This window comes from Bufo bufo, chromosome 1, assembly GCF_905171765.1.
Source record: "Bufo bufo chromosome 1, aBufBuf1.1, whole genome shotgun sequence".
Lineage (NCBI taxonomy): Eukaryota > Metazoa > Chordata > Amphibia > Anura > Bufonidae > Bufo > Bufo bufo.
The window spans coordinates 237,497,041-237,503,040 of record NC_053389.1 but is presented as its reverse complement, the minus strand read 5'-3'; positions in this window follow the sequence as shown (position 1 = coordinate 237,503,040).

Genomic DNA, 6,000 nt, shown 5'->3' with positions numbered 1-6,000 from the left:
TTGTTTTAGAAGCGGCAGTGGATATGCCGAAGTTATGTAGAGGCCGGCGCCTCTTTATAAATTTAGCGGATACACTGCCAGATATAGGGGTTATTAAAGAGGACCTGTCACCTCTCCTGATGCCTGTTTTAATAGCTACATGCATTCCCCATGTAATAACTATTCTGGAACATCTATTCCTATGGCTCTATGATGTGCCATTCCTTTATTATTTCTACTAGAAGTTATGAATGAATTGCTAGCAGTCTGCAGTAAGGGTACAGAAGGTGGTAACCACTTGGGGGTGAGTTCCTGCACAGTCTGACTCTATCCAATCAGTGCTGTCATTGTCAGACTGTGCAGGTACACCGACCCAACTGGTTACCATCACTTTGAACCCTTACTGCAGACTGCTAGAAATTATTCATAACTTCTAGTAGAAATAATAAAGGAATGACACAACATAGAGCCATAAGAATAGATGTTCCAGAATTGTTATTACATGGGGAATGCATGTAGTTATTAAAACAGACATGTCAGGAGAGGTGACGGGTCTTCTTTAAGACCAGCGTTCTAAAACTCCAGTCTTAATAAATGACCCCCTATTTATAGTTCTTTTTTCTAAGTCCAAGTATGGGACTTGAACCTCTTGCCTTGAACCAACTGCCTTTATAACACACTGTAATGGTTTTGTTTCACTGTATATTATGTCAGTTACAGCAAAACTCAAGATGTACTGAGAGAGGGAGCCCCTCTCCCTCTCTAACCATTTAGATGCCACAGCCAAAATTGACTGCACCACCTAAGGGTTAAACTGTCAAGTTCAGAGCCCACTCTGACCTCTGCAGTAAGAGCAAAGTGTCAGTTGTGGGATAGGTCCAAGGAGTCTGGTTTTGTGGCTATTTTAATATTGTATCATATATGCAGTGCCCCAGAGGACAATTGCAAAGGGTTAATTTAAAATTGCTGGATATTGTTAATGTTTTGATTTCCTTATGTATTTATGCACTATGTATGCCTGCTAACAATGTATGGGCAACAGATGGTTAACATTGGCAAACCGCATAAGCTTCCAGGGTGATGGACTGGGTCAGCCCCCTGGCTAGGTAGTTGGAGTCTTAGCAGTGCTATAGACAATACCTACATGTGCAAGCTCCTGCAGGCTAGGCTCAAGCCCAGAGAAACTTAGTTTGCGACTTTTTGAGCGTATCAACACTTTTCAGAAGTGGACAGGAAAGGGATAGATGTTAGCAGGAGGGACATAGCCTACTAACGAAAGCCAGCTTATAGTTGGTGCAGATTTCAGTTTCTGGCTCATGGACAGTTGGAAGGTGCACCAAATTTAAAGAGGTCTGTGCCTTTTAATAATTTTACCACATCTCACTCAGTGCACATGTGATAAAGACTGGCTTATAAAATGCTTGTCTAAATAAATTCTGTCCACTGTGTCTGCAGGATCATCATTCTGTGGTCAAAACAAAAGAAAATCAATTAAATTCACCACCTGAAACATTCTATCCCTTATGAAAAACATCAGCAATGATCATGCTGAATGTATGACTGCAAAATGCAACATCCATGATCATAGTAGTTATGTTCTTATTCTTATTTTATATACACAGGGGACAGTATTACAGTAGTTTTATTTTTGTACATAGGGGACAGTATTATAGTAGTTATATTCTTGTACATAGGGGACAATATCATAGTAGTTATATTCTCATATAGGACGCAATATTATAGTAGCTAAATTATTGTATTGTTGTATTGTATTGTTATCTTATTGTACATGGGGTCAGTATTATGGTAGTTATATTCTTGTACATAGGGAGCTAATATAGAAGTTAAAACAGAAAGGAAAGAAGCAGCACACAAAAAAACGTACGGGTGCAAAAAAATCCTCCTGAGGGACCTGCGACCAAGATCCCAAGTATGGATAATAAAGCAAAGGAAGGCAGCACTCCAGATGATAATGAAAAAGCTGAAAAAGGCTCCATAGAGAGAGCTGAAACGTTGCTGATGAGTGAATAAATCGTCCACTTTTTCATTATCATCTGGAGTGCTGCCTTCCTTTGCTTTATTATTATAGAAGTTATATTCTTGTACATAGGAGGAAGTATTATAGTAGTAATATTCTTCTACATAGGAGGCAGTATTATAGTAGTTATATTCTTGTACATAGGGGCAGTATTATAGTAGTTATATTTGTGTACATAGGAAGTAGTATTATAGTAGTTATATTCTTCTACATAGGGAGCTATTATAGCAGTTATATTCTTGTACATAGGAGGCATTATTATTGTAGTTATTTTCTTGTACATTGGGGGCAGTATTATAGTAATCTTATTGTACATAGGAGAAGTGTTATAGTTATATTTCTGTACATACGAGTATAACAATATAAAATAAACTGCATTCAAATGTTCTAGATTTATGTGGACAAATATATCAAAATAGCAATATCCAATACAGATCCTTAAGTATGTGTACCCTTCCCTTTCTGCTTGCGATGGAGAAATGCTCATGCACCTCTGTTTACTACAATGTTTTTACATTTTTACATATTTCAAGGTGTTAGAGGAGAGGCACGTATAGATCCACTCTACAGTCGTGGCCAAAAGTTTTGAGAATCACACAAATATTAGTTTTCACAAAGTTTGCTGCTAAACTGCTTTTAGATCTTTGTTTCAGTTGTTTCTGTGATGTAGTAAAATATAATTACACGCACTTCATACGTTTCAAAGGCTTTTATCAACAATTACATGACATTTATGCAAAGAGTCAGTATTTGCAGTGTTGGCCCTTCTTTTTCAGGACCTCTGCAATTCGACTGGGCATGCTCTCAATCAACTTCTGGGCCAATTCCTGACTGATAGCAACCCATTCTTTCATAATCACTTCTTGGAGTTTGTCAGAATTAGTGGGTTTTTGTTTGTCCACCCGCCTCTTGAGGATTGACCACAAGTTCTTAATGGGATTAAGATCTGGGGAGTTTCCAGGCCATGGACCCAAAATGTCAACGTTTTGGTCCCCGAGCCACTTAGTTATCACTTTTGCCTTATGGCACGGTGCTCCATCGTGCTGGAAAATGCATTGTTCTTCACCAAACTGTTGTTGGATTGTTGGAAGAAGTTGCTGTTGGAGGGTGTTTTGGTACCATTCTTTATTCATGGCTGTGTTTTTGGGCAAAATTGTGAGTGAGCCCACACATGAATGGTCTCAGGATGCTTTACTGTTGGCATGCCACAGGACTGATGGTAGCGCTCACCTTTTCTTCTCCGGACAAGCCTTTTTCCAGATGCCCCAAGCAATCGGAAAAAGACTTCATCGGAGAATATGACTTTGCCCTAGTCCTCAGCAGTCCATTCACCATACTTTCTGCAGAAGATCAATCTGTCCCTGATGTTTTTTTTGGAGAAAAGTGGCTTCTTTGCTGCCCTTCTTGAGCAAGGCCATCTTCCAAAAGTCTTCGCCTCACTGTGCGTGCAGATGCGCTCACACCTGCCTGCTGCCATTCCTGAGCAAGCTCTGCACTGGTGGCACTCCGATCCCGCAGCTGAATACTCTTTAGGAGACGATCCTGGCGCTTGCTGGACTTTCTTGGACGCCCTGAAGCCTTCTTAACAAGAATTTAACCTCTTTCCTTGAAGTTCTTGATGATCCTATAAATTGTTGATTGAGGTGCAATCTTAGTAGCCACAATATCCTTGCCTGTGAAGCCATTTTTATGCAACGCAATGATGGCTGCACGCGTTTCTTTGCAGGTCAACATGGTTAACAATGGAAGAACAATGATTTCAAGCATCACCCTCCTTTTAACATGTCAAGTCTGCCATTTTAACCCAATCAGCCTGACATAATGATCTCCAGCCTTGTGCTCGTCAACAGTCTCACCTGAGTTAACAAGACGATTACTGAAATGATCTCAGCAGGTCCTTTAATGACAGCAATGAAATGCAGTGGAAAGGTTTTTTTGGGATTAAGTTAATTTTCATAGCAAAGAAGGACTATGCAATTCATCTGATCACTCTTCATAACATTCTGGAGTATATGCAAATTGCTATTATAAAAACTTCAGCAGCAACTTTATGTAATTCTCAAAACTTTTGGCCACGACTGTACATTGTGATATGGAACCTTTACATATGCTAAGTGGAGACTTCTTATAAGGCTCAGTTATTTTTCAGACTTTTCCATCCCTGATGTAAAAATACTGTGAGTATTTCACTATTGTAGCTTTATATTGATATGAAATGGTAAATGCAATGTCAGTTTACCATGAAAAAAAGACTGAACAATGCAGCAGCCTGCATACTGACCTGTGCTTCATTGGAGGACCAAAAACAGCAGCACAGGGCAATTTAATCCCTATTTTCTCTTATGAGCGGAAGAATTGTCTAGAAGGTTGCTTGTGGGCCCCCGGGATTTCTCCAACTGAGAAACTATTGTTATAAAAGCAAGGTAGATCACAGCATCTTATCATGACACTAAACCTTGTTACCAGTGGCCCCATAGTAACAGAGCATTGAGCCTCCTTGTGCGTTGGAAGAAATGTCAATGTGACTTCGAATCTTCCCTTCCTGAGAGTAATTTCACTGATAGATAAATACAGGAGACAGGAAAAGATACGCACAGATGAAAAAAAACAGCATTATGACAGCATTAAGAAGGACATTGTATTCATTACACAGACCCTCAAGCAGCAGAAAACGATGCTCCTGAGTGTTTCTGTGAATCTTGAGGTGGTTAATGTCAGCTCCGGTGGGGTGGGGGGATAATGCAGAGAGTAAAACACTACTCAGCCCATCATTAAGTCCACATTTTACATGTTTGTATCTTGTTAGGAAGATGCTGCAGCAGAGAATCATTTTCATGTTTTCTTTCAGTTCCTTATGAACAAGTAAAGGGACTTTCCAGGGGAATACCTTAATTTTTTTTTAACAAAATGTGTTAAAATAACCATCCAATCAACTGCTGTTCTGATTCTGCCCCAGTCTCTGCTACTCTGCACCTCCTGGTGCTGGCCTGACACACAGAAAATGGCATGGACAGCACGCTCAGCCAATCACTGGCTGAGGTAGGGCCCCATTGTAGACAGTGATTGGCTAAGTGGGCAGTCTAAACCATTTTCTGGGTGTCATGCCCAGGACCAATTCTTAATAAAATACCACTGCACACTCAAAATTGGATGCAGGTAAAATATATTTAATTATGACATATCCTCCAAATCATATTGGCAAATTAAGATAAGATGCCTTTGTGTATATGTAATTATTGTATCTGACGTTTCGGTCAATTCCAAGACCTTGGTCACAGGGGGAGGAGATGAGGATGCTGGAGGAGACCTCGTAGAACAGCGTGGAGGCGCTGCAGGGAAAAGCGTGTGGCTTACCCAGGACCAAGAAGTGGAAAGCAACAGGGATTGGATCCACATCGGAACGGGTGCGGCAAGGGATCAGAATGGTGACTAAGGGTCCATTCAGACATCCGTAAGTGTTTTGCGGATCCGGCCGTGTGCTTTCTGCATTTTGCTCTATGATAGAAATGCCTATTCTTGTCTTGTCTTGTGGACAAGAATAGGACATGCTCTTTTTCTTTTTGCGGGGCCACAGAACGGAACTACGGATGCGGACAAAACACGGTGTGCTTTCCACATCTTTTAAAATGAATGGGTTCGCACCTGTTCCGCAAAATTGCGAAATGGATGCAGAGCCAGAATTATGGACGTGTGAATGGACCATAATGGTTATTTGTTATTACTTTTCTTTTTTTAAGTATTGCCCTTAAAAACCTCTTCAAGGCTACGTCCACATTTAACGTAACTGACATGATTTTTCTGCAGCAGAATTGTGTACAATGTATGTATTCTTTATCGTATCAGCAAAATGGATGAGATTTTAAAAATTCACATTGGAATCTGCACATAACCTGAAATGTGGTGCAAAGAGTGAAATCTGCAGCAAAGCTGCAAGTATTTGGTGCAACTTTTTCTAATATGAGTTTTGGCCAGATACACTGCAA